A 19,410-nucleotide genomic window follows, 5' to 3' on the forward strand; every position below is an offset into this window, starting at 1 on the left:
CACCTTTTCTCTCTTGCTCTGAGTCAAAGTCTGAAAAATAAGTCCGGGTATTTAAAAATGAATGGTGTTGTCCACCACCTGCACAGATTATGCACTGACTGTATCCTTTTCATTTGTCCTCTAAATGTCATCCTTGGTGCTTAATATGAGCTATTGGTTGCAGGTGGGGCTTACCGGCCCTCATTTCTAGGGACTGCCACCTATTTTCTCATCAGACTTCGACGCAGAGCAAGAGAGAAAAATACAAAGGTGGGAAAGAAGGAGGAGAAAGACAGGAAAACAGCAACAAAGAAAAACATTAGGGATAAAAAGAAAGTGGTTAGTGGTGAATGAAAGAGGCATGAGGTGAAAAGTTAGCAAACCCAAAATTACCCTGTGCTAAACCCTCTGGAAGCTTGGCACAAGAGCAGCCAGGCTTAATTTAGGGGTAATGTATAAATTATTGCTGCAGCACTTCAAACAATAAAAAAGTGTACTTACAACACAAAACAATGCCATACCAATTTCGAAAAATAGAGTAAAATTGAATAAAATGTTTGACACCAAAATGAAAAAAATCCAATCAGTAGAACCGGAGATATACAATTTTATCGGTTTGAGGTAGATAAAGTGCCTAAAAAATGGACCACTCACTGCTATCTTGTTGTGTAAGACTGGGGGAAAGTCACAGGTTCAGGCGGACTGCAATGGGGTGTGGGCTGGATACAGGGACCACGTTTGTCCCCCTGAAAGAGTAACCTTCAAAGTTCAGAACGAAGAGTTCAATTCACGGTGAAATAAGCCTCAAGGAGCAAGGAAAGCATAGCAGATGTTCATCGATGTAACGCAAAGTTACTGGGTGTCGTGGACGGTGGTCACTGTAGCACAAAGATCCTGTCGAGCATCGTGTAGGTCATTGCTGCAGCTTTGGGTTGACACTCTCCGTGGGCTAATGATGCAGCAGTGCGAAGTGCAGATCTCTCACTAGTGGGCGTTGTTGGTGGTTGCTGTGGTGGGAAGAGTTGGATTAACCAGAACTTTGTGCTCGGGGATGCAGTGGGTGGCAAGATCTTGGCGTGAATAGGTCTGTTCACATTTGCAAAGAGCCCAAAACTTCAGAATTCCTTCTTTTTTTAGGAGAGAACTCAGCTGATGCCACACTAAGGGTCCGGGATCTGAGGGGCACCTCTTGGGGATAAGTAACTTACTCCAGCAGAGGCCAGCAGGTCCAGTTGTAGGTCCAGGCAGCAGGTTACCTGGGCAGTTGCTGGGAGCCTCTGGAGCTTGTTATGTCCTTGTAACTCAGAAGGGGAGGTCAGTGGCTGACTCATAGAGTCACTTCAACTTGGGATGAAGGGTGCAGTTCCAGTCTTCCTTCTCAGCAAGCTGGGCAGCAGTCAGCAGAGTAGCAGGGCAGCAGAGTGGCAGTCCTGCAGGGAGCAAAGAAGAACAGCAGTCCTTCTTATGTTGGATCCACAGATCTGGCAGCAAAGGGGCTAGAAGCAGGTCATAAGGTGGGGCAATTACGCTTCACAATCTTAGAAATCATTTTAAATAAGCCCGACATGGATCCACATAAAAGATTCTCTAAAATTGGATTTTATTCGATCAAAAAACTGGGCACCATGCAGCCATCCAGGATGAATGATAAATTAGAATATGCATTTTTAAAAATAATTGTAATGCACATATGTAGTATGTTCCTGGTAGTAACTGTACAGTTCTGGTACTGTATACATCAGAATTCCAGCCACTGTGCTGCACCATTTACACTGAGGTTAATAGACACTTACAGAGGGTTTGAGGTGTGCTCCTTATGAGTTATGGGTTAACATAGGTCACAGAATCTGGCAGGCATAATGCCATGTCTGTTCTTTTTCTTTTATGTACTTACAGGCACGCAAAGTCACATTCAGACGGTCTGCAGTGAGCGCAGTGCGAGTTATGAGTGAGTTATGGGTTTTATCAGGTGAATAAGTACAGGATATTTGTTACTTCACATAATTTCTGTTGTTTTAATACATGCTTCTCAGAGGATTCGTGTTCACTTGTGCAGGACCTTTAAATTCTTGTACGCACAGAACTTCTGCATTACATTCAACGTTATCATTTCATGCTGCTATTTGTCAATGGTGCTGTTGGCATTGCGTTAGTAAACATGGAATGGAGTACGCAGCGCGCTACATAGTTGTGTGTATCAGTCTTCTCTCAACTTCAATAATTGTTGCGCCCACCATGGCATGTTCATGGTTTAAGAAATGGCATTACTCTTTGCTCTGCTTGTTTTTCACTCATAGAGCACTTTTGAGTTACAATGTTAACAATCTATTTGACTTGAAATGCATGGTTTGGAGTGCCTGGTATGGAACATTTACAGACGCAGTGTACACAGGAATATTGGGTGCACAGGAGTGGTATCTTAGAAGTAATCAGTTTACAGGCACTACTCACTTTTAAGTTGTACAGAAGTACTTACATTTTCTATGCTAGATTTATAGATGCTTAGGTGCTTTTATTTACTTATGTTTACATCTTATTGTTTACAGACCCTTGAAGAATGGTCATCGGACCTGAAATGCATTGGGTACATGCATACAGTTTGATATTCATGTGATACTTGGATGATAATTCAGAAATAACACTGAAATCACCACAAAATCATGGATTGCTGAATAATTTTAAAGCATTGGTTTGCATAAATAAAACAAAAAGCCTTACAGAAGTGTGAAAAAAGTATCATTTACATTGTGTGATTGAAGATTTTGAAGCAGAACCGTTGGGTTTGGATGTTAAGTGTGACTATATTGTACATAAGATGCTGGATACTAGATGATAGACATTTGTGTCTCATATCACTTTTGTATATATTCTACATTAGGAATTTGTCTTTTGACCACTTGGGCACTCTTATGTATATTTTGGTTTGTATTGGATACTTCTTTTAAGTAGAGTCCAGACACCTTATTTATCTGATTTCTGGCCCATAGAATGGGAATCCGTTTTCCCTCTTCACTCGATACTGCGAGCCATTGATCTATATATTTTTTGTATTTTATATATATATTTTTCTCTCGTGTTGGAATTATCTTAATGAGTAATAGGTCCTCTATTCATTTGTAACACAAAGAGTTTCGAGGCCATTGTTGGAGGTGGGCGGCAACGATAGTAGAGACCATATTGAGTCTGTCTTCATTGTTTATTTGCGGCTTTACGTGCTCACTCTGTTGAGATGTAGTTCGGCCTCCCATAAAACATCGCGCAATAATGACAATCCAGACTTGATATTCATAGCAAAAAAGGTCCCTATTTATTAAGACAGTCGAAACAGATCATCCTATAAATACACTTATTCCTAAATAATTAAACAATGACTAATTTTTCCCAATATTTCCTTAATAGTTGTGTATAACCAAAACATTCCCAACAATTTTGTAATAACCAATCCCCAAAAATGTACCAAAACCAGTATTGAATTTTGTCATCATTTAACCACCATATTCATCATTTTTCCTACCCCCCCCCCCCCCCCAGAGGGAAAGGATAAGCCCGCTCTAGGCTATCCCAGACCACCCACACCGCGCCTAAACGACTTCAAACAATAGGATAACTGTAAACTGTCTTAAACGTGACGATTTCTTATTTTTTTTTTTTTAAATTACAAAAATAAAGAAAAACAATTAACAGAAAGGGAAGGGTGGGTGGGACAAAAACCGACGCCACCTCCAACCGTCTCCCGATGACGACATTCCCGCCCTCCTCCCCTCCCTATAAGTTACCTGGCTATACCCGCCGCTTATCCCTCCCTTGACCAATCACGCAGGGGATTGCTCCCACTGCGTGAATCCTCCCAGGGGGACACCGGCTCGCGCCACGGTCCCCCTGGGTCCCATTGCGCAATAAGGACAATCCACACTTGATATTCATAGCAAAAAAGGTCACTATTTATTAAGACAGTCGAAACAGATCATCCTATAAATACACTTATTCCTAAATAATTAAACATTGACTCATTTTCCCCAATATTTCCTTAATAGTTGTGTATAACCAAAAACATTCCCAACAATTTTGTAATAACCAATCCCCAAAAATTTACCAAAACCAGCATTGAATTTTGTCATCATTTAACCACAATATTCATCATTTTTCCTACCCTCCCCCACCTCCAGAGGGAAAAGATAAGCCCGCTCTAGACTATCCCAGACCCCCACACAGCGCCATCCAGGAAAACCAAAGAGTTTTCCTGGCCCCACCCAAAATTAGACAAATGATAAATAAAACTATTTAACATTGCTATCACACCATAAATTCTCCCCCCAAAAACACGCCAACAGATCCCTCAACTCATTAGGTAGTAAGCTTGACCCATCTGTGATAAGTGCACCCCATCATCACGAAATAAATGTTGTTCAACACCTGCAATGTGTTCATGCGATAAGACCTTAATACCTATAGCCGGACAATAAATTTTCATTGCTCTATTCAATTTGCATCGAGCTTTTTCCACAGCAGAATGGCTTCGAGCTCCTCTCCAGTGATGACGAAAAATAAATTCCGTCCACACCACCGATGTACCTGACCAGTTATCTTTTAACACCGCTAAGTCCAGTTTCATTCGCTTGATAAGGGTTAAACCAGATAGTTCCACTAGATCATTCTCACCTAGATGAATAATCAGTAAATCCGGGAAACCCCTCTCCCTGGACAAAATAGAAAACACCGGAAAAAACTCACCCCATTTTATTCCTCCCACACCTTTCCAAAATACTTCATGACCCCTCCCATGCAAACCTAACGCTCTGCCACAAAGCTGTTGTTCCACAAACGTAGCCGACCACTTCACAAATGAATGTCCTACAATCCAAGTCCACATTTTTCGTGGCAGAGGATTAACTCGTCCTCTGGCGACAAAAAGAGGGTATTAGCCTTGTATACTTACCCTATGACAAGCATTCATGTTCGAACATATCTAGAACAACAATCTTACTTCCATCTGCCTATCTCTTCCCAACCCCAACCCAACCTTGAAGCTTCAGTGGCCGCCCCAATTCTGAAAGAGTGGGTCCCAAACAATAGAGGGGTTTGTCCGGCCAAGGTTAAAACTTTCCTCAAAGCTGCCAGTAGCTGAAATGATGTGATACTGTTTCCATCCTGGTGACAAAAAATTACTCCATGGCGAAAAAACTTAGACTGCAAGAAAGAAAGCCATTCATTTAAAGGACAACAACCCACCTCCCAACTCCCATTCAAATGGATCCACACCTCTTTTCCCATTTCATCTGTTTTCAACTGTCTCAACAATATTCTCAATGAACCGAGCTGCACCTGTATATCATTTGTTTGTATGCCCAACTTACCCCTCAGCCCCAACAATTTGGATACTCAAAATGCCCCAAAGAACAACCAAATCATACACAGCCTAAAGCGACAGACCTCTCACCTACTGAAACAGCATTTTGGCAAAAACAATAACCACTGTTGCAACAAAGAAAAAGTAATAGGTTCCCGCAAAGGCAAAGAACGTGACCTCATTTTACTGAAACCTTTCAACATTCTACGTAACAAAATCCTGCCCCCAATTTCCTTCCCAAAAATTAACTCACCATAGAAGGAAATGCCAGAAAGTTTACCTGCAATAGTGGTGTGTGACAAACCCTTATCCATCAAAGATAATACATACTGAAAAATAAACTCTCCATTACCAAACGCCAAAGAGGTCTGATTCTGAGATTCAGCATAAGTTACAAACTCAGACCAGGCTTTCTGATAACAGCGTCTGCTGGACGGTGCAATAGATTGCTCTACCAACTCGCTGATCCGCACTCTCCCAGTGCCCAGACGTCTGAGGGTACTTCCGTTTTGCAGCTGTCCGTGGTGCCAACGAGCGAAAAGTCTGCCAATTAAAATGAGATAATGCGTCTGCTATTATATTATTCACCTGGAATGTGCCGTGCCCTGAACACAATATTCAGCGTAAGACTCTGCAACATAAAATAACGCAACAGGTGTAACACACGCACATCCTTTGCCCGTTGTGTATTGACTAACTCCACTACAGACATGTTATCAAAGTGAAACAGAACACACCTGTCTTTAAATTCCTCACCCCAAACTCGCAAAGCTACTAAGATCAGGAAAAACTCAAGGAAGGCAATACTCCGGCCTTGTTGAACCCAATGCTCTGGCCATTTCTCAGAGCACCAACGTCCTTCCAAAAATATTCTAAATCCATGTGCCCCTGCCGCATCAGAAAATAGCTGAATCTGCCCTAAGGTGTTATCTTCTACAAAAAAGATTGATACACCATTAAAGTTCTCCAAAAACTGTAGCCATATCTTAAAATCTTCTTTGACAGCTTTTGTCAATCTTATCCTAATGGTGCAGTAAGGAAGCACCCGACAAAGCCAAAACCCAGTCGTCTACAAAACGTTCTACCTGCTCTCACCCCCCGACATGCAAAATTCAAATAACCCAGCAAACGCTGGGCCTGTCTGAGTTCCATCTTTTGTCTACCCAAAACTTCTAACAAGAAAGATTTAATTTCAAGAACCTTATCAGCCGGTAAACGAGCCATCGTCATATCTGTGTCGTAGCAGCTCACAATCTACAAGGTGAATAGGTAACAAACAAAACGCTGATTGTACATCGCATTTCACTAACTCAGCACCAGTCGCAGCTAAACGTACCAACCGCAATGCATCCTCCACCGAAGTGTAACACACATTGGCATCATCCGGTGATAATAGGATGCCTCCCTCCACATTGTGAGCATTCATGTTTGAATTTACAAAATTGCCTGATGCAGGCACCTCGGTTGTAATTCCCACATGCACCTGCTGCAGGCAATTGCGCTCTCCCCAAAGCTCCCGCCCCAATGTGGGCTGAACGCTATAGAAAGGACCAATACGATATAGGCAGACCGCTAGCGGTATGTATGGTTGTTTGTGACTGATTAGTAGACATCCATTGTAACCAGAGTTCAGAATCCACCTCCCCCCAAGGCTTGTCATGAAAGATACTAACCCTGGCCCGAAATTCTTCATCGTAAGTGAGCCAGGCAAAACCACCCACCTGTAAATGCACCCTACAAATTATGTCCATATATTTAAACCTGGCCAATGCCCTATCTGGATACCTCTCACAATACACGCTTGCGTAAATGAGAAAGGCAGCCGTCCAATTCTCAATGGACTTAGGGACTCTGAGGCGACGTGATAATTCCCATTCCTCTTCTTTGGAACCTTCTCTGGATTGAATATCCCTATGCAGCAAACGGAAAACATCAACAAATTCATGGTTCCAAATTTTTGCTTGGTATTGTCAGATAAGTGTATACCAAGTGGCATAGCCAATCCCATATAAGGCAGCGTTGTACGTACCCTGCTAACACTTGGAACTTAAACAGTCCAATCATTTGGAACAGCCGAAGAGCCGTCCTTACCTAAAACCTGGGCCTGTGACCCAGGTCGTGACTTTGGAAAAACATTAGAAAAAGACTCCAAAACTCGTTTAGGCTTAGAAATCACCACTTCAGTTGCATCTGTATCAGCAGAATAGCCAACCGCTAAAGGTCTGTTCCAAGCAGTCCACCATTTAGGCCTACCTGCCGTGAGCTGCGTAGCACGCTTCTGAAACTCCTGAGGATCCTCTCTATTGTGCCGACGACGATCTTGATCCGTCGAGAAATCCGCTCGAGACCTCTGTAAAATACTAGAAGAAATAAATGCACCCCAATCCCCCTCATCCAACTCCTTAGTGTAAACCAAAGGAGTCGTTTTGTGTACCACATTTTCCACCATATTATCATCATATTCATTATCATTATCATAAACTGTACCAACATGTGGCTCAGAGCCAAAAACATTAAGAGCACTAGTGCTCGGCATCTGACCGTCACCAATACCTCCGTCATAATCTCTCCAAGGGGTCACAGGCCTCCGCTGAGAGAACCCGGCCGCATTCTCAAATTCCGCTCCGGATCCACATTGATGGGAAACAGACTCCCGAAAAGCCGCACTTTGCTTCGCATAAGGGACATAAGAAACACCAAAACCCGGCTCATGAGCGGGGTCCGCTATCAACTGCTTACCGCTCTTGTATGAAGTCGCTGTTGACTTACCCGAAGAAAGCTCCTTTGTAGACCCTGAAGCTGCAAACGCCGATATATCTGCATGATCTACCCAAACCCATTGCCCATTCTGTGGTCCAAATGCAGAGTCAAAAACCCACCTGAGAAGGGCAAGGTGGAGGGCGAGAGTCTGGGAATAAGGAAACAATATCTGTACTAGGAACATTTTGAATTGTACAGTCTTGAACCTGATCCCCCAACGGCCAAAATTCGAAATCATGGCCTAAAGCATCTTCGTCTTCAGCATAATTATCAAGAACCACCAATTTCACATTAAAAACCATGTGTTGATAACCCAACGTAGCTTTGGACCCCGGGGGGCCTCTAGGTTTTGGCATCTGTGAATACTGCAGCCTCACCCTGCCCCCAATAACCCCCTGTTCATCATCCTGGCAATCCACCGCAATAGTCTGTGGTAACTTCCTCCAAAAGTCCCTCCTCATCCCCTTCACTATCCTCTGGATAATCTACCAGAATAGCACCGCATCTGTTCGCCATGACAGGGTGGAGCAATATCAATCCGTAAAGCAGCGCGCTGTACATTAAACCAGTCTGGGAAAAATTATTCGCCACGCTCAATCCCTTTTGACCGTGGAAATCAGCTGCTGTGGCTACAAACTGCGCAGTCCCCAACTGGTGAGGCACTGCCATGCCCCCAACCCTAATTGCAGGAGCTGGCACAATGCTGGAGCCCCGAGAGCCTCTCTTATCGCCCCTATGAGCAGCCTTTCCTGAATGCTGTACAGGAACACCACCCACATGCCTTTGTATGGCTGCAGGCAGCGACGCAGCTCTAGGCCTTGCTCTCCTATCACGAGCACTCCTCCCTGCGGGGCGCCCTTTTTGCTGCATAACAGGCTTGTCTGTGGCATTGTTCTCCATTAAATTAAAGCGGTTCGCGGCTGGCAAGCACGCCGCTACCGCATGACTCACCCCCAAGGCTGCCGAGCGTCGCGAGCGTTTGGAGCCCATGTCATTATTGAAGCTGCTCCCGGCTTCAGAAGGTCGCCGCGCCCCTCCTCCAGGAGAGCTCTCACTGCGTCCTTGACGACGCTGTCTCTCTCCATGTGCACAGCCAAAAAATGCCTCTTTCCTCAAAAAACGCCTCCGCTCATCGCTATAAACCGCCTCCCGATGACGACATTCCCGCCCTCCTCCCCTCCCTATAAGTTACCCGGAAAGACCTGCCCCTTATCCCTCCCTTGACCAATCACGCAGGGGATTGCTCCCACCGCGCGAATCCTCCCAGGGGGACACCAGCTCGCGCCACGGTCCCGTTGGGTCCCATTGCAATCATGGCAATTCAGTGTGGCACACGCTAAACACTGTGGTGGAGATCGATAATTTATCATTGCGATACATCGCAGCACATAAAGGTGAGAATGGTACCTCTGGGCTCACATAGGGCCAGATGTAGGTCGCCAATTACCAGTCGGTAACGGCCGATTTCGGCCGTTACCGACCGGTAATTGGTTTTCGAGATGTAGGGGCCAATATTTTACAGATTCGGTAAATTTACCGAAACGGTAAATTTACCGAATCTGTAAAATCAGTAATTTTACCAATTCGGCAAAACCCCGATGTAGGTAGCACTGTTTACAGTGCTACAGGCCTTCAGAATTCGGTATTTTACCACCCAATCCAATTGGGTGGTAAAATACTGAATTTCAGGTGTGCATGCACATCTGTGCATGCACACCTGTGCCATGTGGCACACAGACATGCCCTATGTCCTTGTGTTTTTGAATGTTATATATAATTTTTGTTCACAAAGATCGGTCCCATGGCATATGTGTGCTTTGAAATAATAATATATTTGTAAAGGATTGAAAACTGATGATAGGGTGATTAAATGTTCCCTATGATAAAAATAAAAGCGAGATATTAATTCCTCCGTACCTATCTTTGTTTGCATGTGATAGTGTTCTATACCCAGGTATAGGATGGTAATTTGGATAAAAACCCTTGTATATTGGTATATCATTAAGTGCGACTTGAGCAGGCAAGTGTGGATCCACTACCACCACATAGGCTCATGAACAATTGGTGCAATACTGGAGACATTGAACATTTTAGGACAGCACTAAGATACAGGCATGGCAAACATGCATGTATTTGGGGTGCTAGAGGGTGTCAAAGTGACACCCCCTGCACCCTTGCTGAAATCAGTATTTACCGAATCTGTAAATACCGATTCGGTAATGCACATTGATTCCTATGGGCTTCAATGCCCATAGGAATCAATGGGCATTACCGATTCGGTATTTACAGAATCGGTAAATACCGAATCTTAACGATTCGGTATTTACGATTCTGAAATACCTACATCTCCCCCCCTCTATTTTACCACTTCTTAAATACCGAATCGGTATGATTCGGTATTTAAGAAGTGGTAAAATAAAATTACCTACATCTGGCCCTTAGACTTGGTTGCTCGGCGTGCGCTATCCAGTAACAAGTCGAGTGACAGGCAGCTTTGTTTATTTACAGGAATAGTGGTGTCCGGATTAGGAACTCGAGGGACTGTTTCAATTAGTTCCCACCAGTGAGAGAGGTAGGTGCTGACCAAGTGTTTTGTCTGGTGTAGACTCATATGATTTATAATGCATCATTACTACCACGGATGATGTATTTAGTTTGCATTGCTTGCTTTTTTTCTAGGTACCTCAGGTTAAGGTATTACCCATGGCCTTGGATCCAGTGGTTGCATATTGCGTGACCGAGACAGGATAGTGAAATGTGAGTGGCATTTGTCACCTTTTTTGTCATTCAATATTGAGTTCACTAGATATGGCTTGAAGGAGGGCACACACTGTGCTTCACTTTCTGAACTCACATTGGTATTAACTGGTAGCCATTATTGTAATCACTAGCCTTACACTGGTGGTTTGCACATGATCTGGATCTATAGTTCTGCACTTTTATTATTATTTTTATTTTTCTTCATTCATCCCTTGTTCTCACGTTTTCGTTTGCGTTGTGTCGTGCAATTTTTTGAAGTAATGTGGTGATCCATCATGCTCTGTACAATTAAAAGGATAGATGTGTATACTAATATACATATATCTTATAGATTTATTTAGCTGGTTCCATTGCCCTTGTCCTGAGGAGGCCAAGAAGAATTTAAAGGCTGAAACACGTCGCGTTGACAATTGATTGAAGAGTCCTTATAAAAAACAAAAAGTGTGATTTAAACAGTTTCTGTGGCACAATAGAACAAAGGGAAAAGAGGCTTCTTCCCCTATGGGCTCCAAACACTACCTCTAAGTGTATCGCTCAGAATCAATGAGTGGACCCTACCTATATAAATATCAGTTGGGTATTGGCAATGTAAAGTTGATGTCACAATTGTTGTGTTAATTATATATGTATTTTTGGTATGTCCTTGTGTTTTTGAATGTTATATATGATTTTTGTTCACAAAGATCGGTCCCATGGCATATGTGTGCTTTGAAATAATTTGGATAGTATATTTGTAAAGGATTGAAAACTGATGATAGGGTGATTAAATGTTCCCTATGATAAAAATAAAAGCGAGATATTAATTCCTCCGTACCTATCTTTGTTTGCATGTGATAGTGTTCTATACCCAGGTATAGGATGGTAATTTGGATAAAAACCCTTGTATATTGGTATATCATTAAGTGCGACTTGCGCAGGCAAGTGTGGATCCACTACCACCACATAGGCTCATGAACAATTGGTGCAATACTGGAGACATTGAACATTTTAGGACAGCACTAAGATAAACCAAAAATAATTATGGTGAATTTTATATAACTAAGAGTGAGGTTTGGGAACATAGTTCAGAACCTTCTAAAAGTTGCATTTTCAAAATTGTAACTTGCAATCCGTCTTTACCATTAAAGAGGATTTTTAATTACAATTTTTCAAACACCAAACATGACATTCCGATCTGCTCCTAATAGAATGTTTTATCTTATGACATGTAATATTGTGATCCAATGTTATCCTATGGGAGAGGAAGACCTAACGGGAGTGCAAAAAAAGATTATTTCTTTTTTAGTACCAGGACATGTAAAAGTTAAAAGAGCATGTTCAACTTTTTAAATGCACTGCACTGCTCTCGGGCCTGTGTAGGGTGTACCCTAGGGATGAGTTGTATGTATTAAAAGTGAAGGTTTAGGCCTGGAAAAAGGTTTATATTAAAAAAGAATGGTATCCTGAGCACTCTTCTTAGGTGTGAATTAATACTATTACTTTTGGTCTCCCACGTCGTCGCACACAGTCATGAGCGTGCCTTGTGAACAGTAACAATTATTGAGTTTAGACTCGCTAAACTCCAGACGGTTTCCCAATTCACAATGAAAACATAGTTTTCTATAATGAGTTCATTAGCATTTTATTTCGAACATTCAAGTTTGCCGTGATTCATTTGTAGATTTATACGATTTCCTTCGTATTATAGTAACATAATCCAGTTCTTATGCTACTAGCATCAATGTAAGTAATGCGCTATTTTTACAACACCCAATGCATTTCGGGTCGAAAATACATGACCCTTCGTCAGGGGTCTGTTGAATGAAAACAAAACAGGACCAGATTAGTCACTCTTCATACTATCTAGATGTAAAATACATTTAACACATACAAAGCTAAATGCACAGTGAAACATTCGTCTTTCAAAAAATCGTAAACTGTGTTCTCTGATAATCAAGGTCAATTGTGCTCACATCGCACTCCTCAATAATTAACAGCAAATTATAGGTCTGAACTACCTGTTCATTACGAGAGCGTTAGCGTTAAACATATATCAAAAACACGCCATGTTGACACACTGAAGTAACACTCACGTTAAGCTTAGCGCGGTTGCGCTTCCCGGTGAATTCAAAACTGTTTCCTGACTGCGAAACAAAAGAGCTTCTTATAGGTTTGCTTGAGTTACACATGATCGCGGCATCAACCAATGGCGTTGAAATACCGTGGTCATGTGATATGAGTACCATGGCTTCACAATCTGAAGGCGCCGTGGAAGGCGGCTAAAACTACATTTCCCATGGTTAGTTCACTCGATTATCGTTAGAACCATACAATGATAATGACTGAAGCAATGATTAAAGTGCAAACGCTTAAATAAATACCAAAACAAAAGTATAAACAACAGCAACAAATATTGAAACGAACATATAATATTATACATTACCACCTTCTTTGGGGGAACAAAACTGTGCTGAAACGCTAGCTGTGATTTGAATTATGCTATAATACCCATGCATGCTCAATACGATCATTTAAACCCCAAGGCAGGGTAGAATTGAGTCTCTTTATCCAATAAAATTCCGCTCTCAGTCTCTGTTTTATCGGATCCATGTCTGGGCTCTGTGTGATCGACTCGATGACCATGAATTTTAGTTGTGAAATCTGATGATTCATCTCATTCCAATGGCTTGCAACTGATGACTTGAGATTGCATTGTCTAATGTTGCTTTTGTGTTCCGTGATTCGGATTTTAACTTTACGCTCAGTTTGGCCAATATATATTTTGCCACATGGGCATTTGATCATGTATATGCAGTTAGATGTATCACACGTACTGGAGTGTTGCAATGCAATTGAAAAACCCTTAGTTGGATGAGTAAGTGTTTTACCGCAGATGACGTTATTGCAGTGGATGCAATTAAAACATTTCGCCATACCTTTCCATTTGGTTTTGTCTTTAATCGGTGCATTTAACAATTCTTTTAAATTCTTTGATCTTTGATATGCGAAGGTTATGTGATCATCATATAATCCTTGTAATTCGGGTTCCAACTGTATCAAATGCCAATGTTTAATAATACATTTTTTAATTCTGGCCGAGTCTGATGAATACTTAAGTACACACACAGTTTTTTGTTGTTGAGATGTTTGCCTTCTCTGTGTTAAGAGATCTATTCTCTGGATTTTGTCTACTTTCATCAAAGCGTGCTGTAGTACATCTTGTGGATAACCTCTTAGTTTGTACTTTGTTGTCTGTTGTTCAAAGGATTTGACTAGTTCTTGTTCTGTGGATATAATTCTCTTCAGTCGTATATACTGGGACATTGGCAAATGTTTTTTCAATGGCTCTGGATGAAAACTTTGGAATGCCAAGCATGCATTTCTGTCCGTGGGTTTATGAAAGACTTTGGTACTAATGTCTTGATTGTTAATGGTGATACTAACATCCAAAAAAGCTATCGTTGCTTTAGAGACAGTGTAAGTGAACTTGATTCTCTCGTTCTGATTGTTCAAGCACTTTATGTTATTGATCAATGTATCTTCTGTACCGTGCCAGATTAAAAAGATATCATCGATGAATCTCTTGAACATGATTATACCTGCTTTCCACTCTGGATTGTCCAAGATGTAGTCTTTCTCGAATTTCTGCATGAAAATGTTCGCATATGAGGGAGCCCCCCCAAAACCCATCGATGTACCGTTGGATTGATTGTAGAAGCGACCATTCCACTCGAAATAACTATGATATAGTGCAAACTGCATCAACTCTAATATCAATAGTCTTTGGTATTCTTCCAGATCACTGTGTAATAAACACCATTCCAATGCTTCAATGCCTTCCCTGTGGGGAATAGAAGTGTACAGCGACACAACATCGATAGTACATAGATAATACGACTCTCCTTGTAGTAATTTAACTCCATTCAGCATGTTCAAAAAAGTTGTGGTGTCCTTGATGTACGTCTCACTGCTTTGAACTAACGGTTGCAAAAAAGTATCTACGAATTTACCTACTGGTTCCGAGATCGATCCGCAGGCTGAGACTATGGGTCTAAACGGCGGTTTGATGGGGTCTTTGTGGATCTTGGGCAACATATACAGTTGCGGTCTTCTTGGATGTGTGATATGAAAATAGGCATGAGTTTTCTGAGTTATCCATTTCATGGTTAAAGCATGATCCACAATTTGATATAATACCTTCTGGTATTCTTGTGTGGGATCTGAACTGAGAGGGAGGTATATGTCTTGATTAAGGACATGCTCATTGACACTTGAGTTGTAGAATTCAGTGTCCATAACTATGAGGGCGCCGCCCTTGTCTGCTCTCTGAAAAGTTAAACTTTTGTCATGGTTCAAATTTTTCAAAGTATTCCATTCTTTTGGTTTCAAGTTATTGTGTTTCGGTTTGCCAAACGGTATCTTTTGAATGTCAACCATTACCGATCTTTCGAAGGCTTCTATTGATTTGTGGGTCATAGGAGCACAAAAAGAACTTGGTGGTCTGAATTCCTGGTCCCATGTGGGACTCTGTGACTGTAGACTACTCTCTTTGAAGAAGTATCTCAATTTCAAGTTTCTAAAAAACTTAAAGAGGGCTAATTCAGTTTCTCCAACGTTAGATCTATATGTTGGAACAAAGGTGGTGCCCTTGTTCAGCGTCTTCAGCTGTATTTGTGACAACGGTTTTGAAGATATGTTGATGACTAAGTTGTCTTCTGAACTTGACTCCGTGTCCGTTTGGCCACTTCTTCTTCTGTTTCCTTTTCTCTTTGCTCTTCTTGTCGCAATACAGTTGGTGGAACGTTCGCTGCTGGACTGACGTCTAAAAAAGACGGCTGTTGCACAGGCACTTGACTGGTGGATGGAATCACCGATTTCTCCTTGCTTATAATGATTGGTGGCCTGTTTTGGGCAACATCTGAATCTGATACCACACTTTCTTGCGAAGATGTGGCGGCCGATTGTTTCTGTTTCGGTTGAGTTTGCCATTTTCTTTGTTGGTATATTTCCGCCCACGAGTATACTTCATCTAACTTGTAGTCTAAAGTATCGCGGCGATACTTCCTTAACTTTCTCTCGTTCACTTCTTTGGCATAACGATCTAGTCTCTGATTAATTTCCTCTAATGTTTTATCCAAATCAGGAATTTTATTCAATTGTTCTTTAAGATTCTTAATTTCTTCTTCTAATTCCAACAAGACTTTTGAAAGTTCCTCTACTATCAATAGCATCAAGTCCAGAGAACATTTATTCAATATTTGATACCACCTCTCTAGAAACTTTTTACTGTTGGCGCAAAGCATTGGTTTCAGCGCTATTCTGAGGCCCCTGGGGATTCTTAGGTTTTTATGGTAGTGTATCAGCGTGGTTGCGTGCAACCTCTGGTTGACTTCTCTCTTGCTTATATATTCGAATTGTCGAAGGATTTGAGCTGTGGTTGATTTATGCGGAGTGATGCATCTGGTCTCCTGAATGAGATCATAAATGTCTTTGGCTGCTTCTGTGGAATACGCTAAGGTTTCAGCTCTGTTGGTTGTGGATTGTGCTATGTCATCCATCTTTGATTAGGTTGGTGGTGCTTCTAAGGATCGGGTATGACTGCGAAGTGATACTAAAAAAGAATGGTATCCTGAGCACTCTTCTTAGGTGTGAATTAATACTATTACTTTTGGTCTCCCACGTCGTCGCACACAGTCATGAGCGTGCCTTGTGAACAGTAACAATTATTGAGTTTAGACTCGCTAAACTCCAGACGGGTTCCCAATTCACAATGAAAACATAGTTTTCTATAATGAGTTCATTAGCATTTTATTTCGAACATTCAAGTTTGCCGTGATTCATTTGTAGATTTATACGATTTCCTTCGTATTATAGTAACATAATCCAGTTCTTATGCTACTAGCATCAATGTAAGTAATGCGCTATTTTTACAACACCCAATGCATTTCGGGTCGAAAATACATGACCCTTCGTCAGGGGTCTGTTGAATGAAAACAAAACAGGACCAGATTAGTCACTCTTCATACTATCTAGATGTAAAATACATTTAACACATACAAAGCTAAATGCACAGTGAAACATTCGTCTTTCAAAAAATCGTAAACTGTGTTCTCTGATAATCAAGGTCAATTGTGCTCACATCGCACTCCTCAATAATTAACAGCAAATTATAGGTCTGAACTACCTGTTCATTACGAGAGCGTTAGCGTTAAACATATATCAAAAACACGCCATGTTGACACACTGAAGTAACACTCACGTTAAGCTTAGCGCGGTTGCGCTTCCCGGTGAATTCAAAACTGTTTCCTGACTGCGAAACAAAAGAGCTTCTCATAGGTTTGCTTGAGTTACACATGATCACATAACCTTCGCATATCAAAGATCAAAGAATTTAAAAGAATTGTTAAATGCACCGATTAAAGACAAAACCAAATGGAAAGGTATGGCGAAATGTTTTAATTGCATCCACTGCAATAACGTCATCTGCGGTAAAACACTTACTCATCCAACTAAGGGTTTTTCAATTGCATTGCAACACTCCAGTACGTGTGATACATCTAACTGCATATACATGATCAAATGCCCATGTGGCAAAATATATATTGGCCAAACTGAGCGTAAAGTTAAAATCCGAATCACGGAACACAAAAGCAACATTAGACAATGCAATCTCAAGTCATCAGTTGCAAGCCATTGGAATGAGATGAATCATCAGATTTCACAACTAAAATTCATGGTCATCGAGTCGATCACACAGAGCCCAGACATGGATCCGATAAAACAGAGACTGAGAGCGGAATTTTATTGGATAAAGAGACTCAATTCTACCCTGCCTTGGGGTTTAAATGATCATATTGAGCATGCATGGGTATTATAGCATAATTCAAATCACAGCTAGCGTTTCAGCACAGTTTTGTTCCCCCAAAGAAGGTGGTAATGTATAATATTATATGTTCGTTTCAATATTTGTTGCTGTTGTTTATACTTTTGTTTTGGTATTTATTTAAGCGTTTGCACTTTAATCATTGCTTCAGTCATTATCATTGTATGGTTCTAACGATAATCGAGTGAACTAACCATGGGAAATGTAGTTTTAGCCGCCTTCCACGGCGCCTTCAGATTGTGAAGCCATGGTACTCATATCACATGACCACGGTATTTCAACGCCATTGGTTGATGCCGCGATCATGTGTAACTCAAGCAAACCTATGAGAAGCTCTTTTGTTTCGCAGTCAGGAAACAGTTTTGAATTCACCGGGAAGCGCAACCGCGCTAAGCTTAACGTGAGTGTTACTTCAGTGTGTCAACATGGCGTGTTTTTGATATATGTTTAACGCTAACGCTCTCGTAATGAACAGGTAGTTCAGACCTATAATTTGCTGTTAATTATTGAGGAGTGCGATGTGAGCACAATTGACCTTGATTATCAGAGAACACAGTTTACGATTTTTTGAAAGACGAATGTTTCACTGTGCATTTAGCTTTGTATGTGTTAAATGTATTTTACATCTAGATAGTATGAAGAGTGACTAATCTGGTCCTGTTTTGTTTTCATTCAACAGACCCCTGACGAAGGGTCATGTATTTTCGACCCGAAATGCATTGGGTGTTGTAAAAATAGCGCATTACTTACATTGATGCTAGTAGCATAAGAACTGGATTATGTTACTATAATACGAAGGAAATCGTATAAATCTACAAATGAATCACGGCAAACTTGAATGTTCGAAATAAAATGCTAATGAACTCATTATAGAAAACTATGTTTTCATTGTGAATTGGGAACCCGTCTGGAGTTTAGCGAGTCTAAACTCAATAATTGTAAAAGGTTTATATTGCCAGGTCAAAATGACAAGCATAAACAGCTACGTTAGTGGGGGCACAATCAGTGCTGCATGCTCATTAGTAGCATTTAATTTACAGGCCCTGGGTATATGTATTATCATTTTACTAGGGACTTACAAGTAAATTAAATAGTTGGATGTAAGGCAATTTCACCATGATTAAAGGAGAGTACCCAGCAATTTAGCACTGGTTAGCAGTTGTGGTTCTGTGAATTCTGAACCCGTTTTATAAATAGCATGGTTTCATTACAAATTTGATAGTAGCAAACCGTAACTAGTGAGTTCGGCAAGTACGAGTGATCTCGTCACGCTAGACCTACAGATTCACCATGTATGTGGAGATTTCGTTCCGAACCATGGGTTCCATTTTGTGCGTGGCAGCCATTTTCTGGTTGCCCTCACATAGGCCGTCGACTACGGCCGAGCGAGTCCTTGGTACACGTACACGTTGGCTCGAGTTCGTGCTGACTTATGGATGAACCAAGTGAACTGACCACGTTGCCTGAAGCTGACCTTGTTGAACTAGTTCCTTGCCCTAGAGCTGATCAAGATTAAGGATCAGAGCACAGGACATTGTAAAGTTTGATATGCACACACACCTTCCTTATCCTGCCTTGTATCTGTTTCTGTTTCTTCCTTTATGGCCTCTGTTATGACATGGGTTGTGGTCCTTTTATTATGGGTATCGTCTAACTTATGTAAGAAGGAATGTTGGGCTTTCCTGTATAATTGATTGTGGGC

Source organism: Lissotriton helveticus, chromosome 5_1 (assembly GCF_964261635.1).
Source record: "Lissotriton helveticus chromosome 5_1, aLisHel1.1, whole genome shotgun sequence".
Lineage (NCBI taxonomy): Eukaryota > Metazoa > Chordata > Amphibia > Caudata > Salamandridae > Lissotriton > Lissotriton helveticus.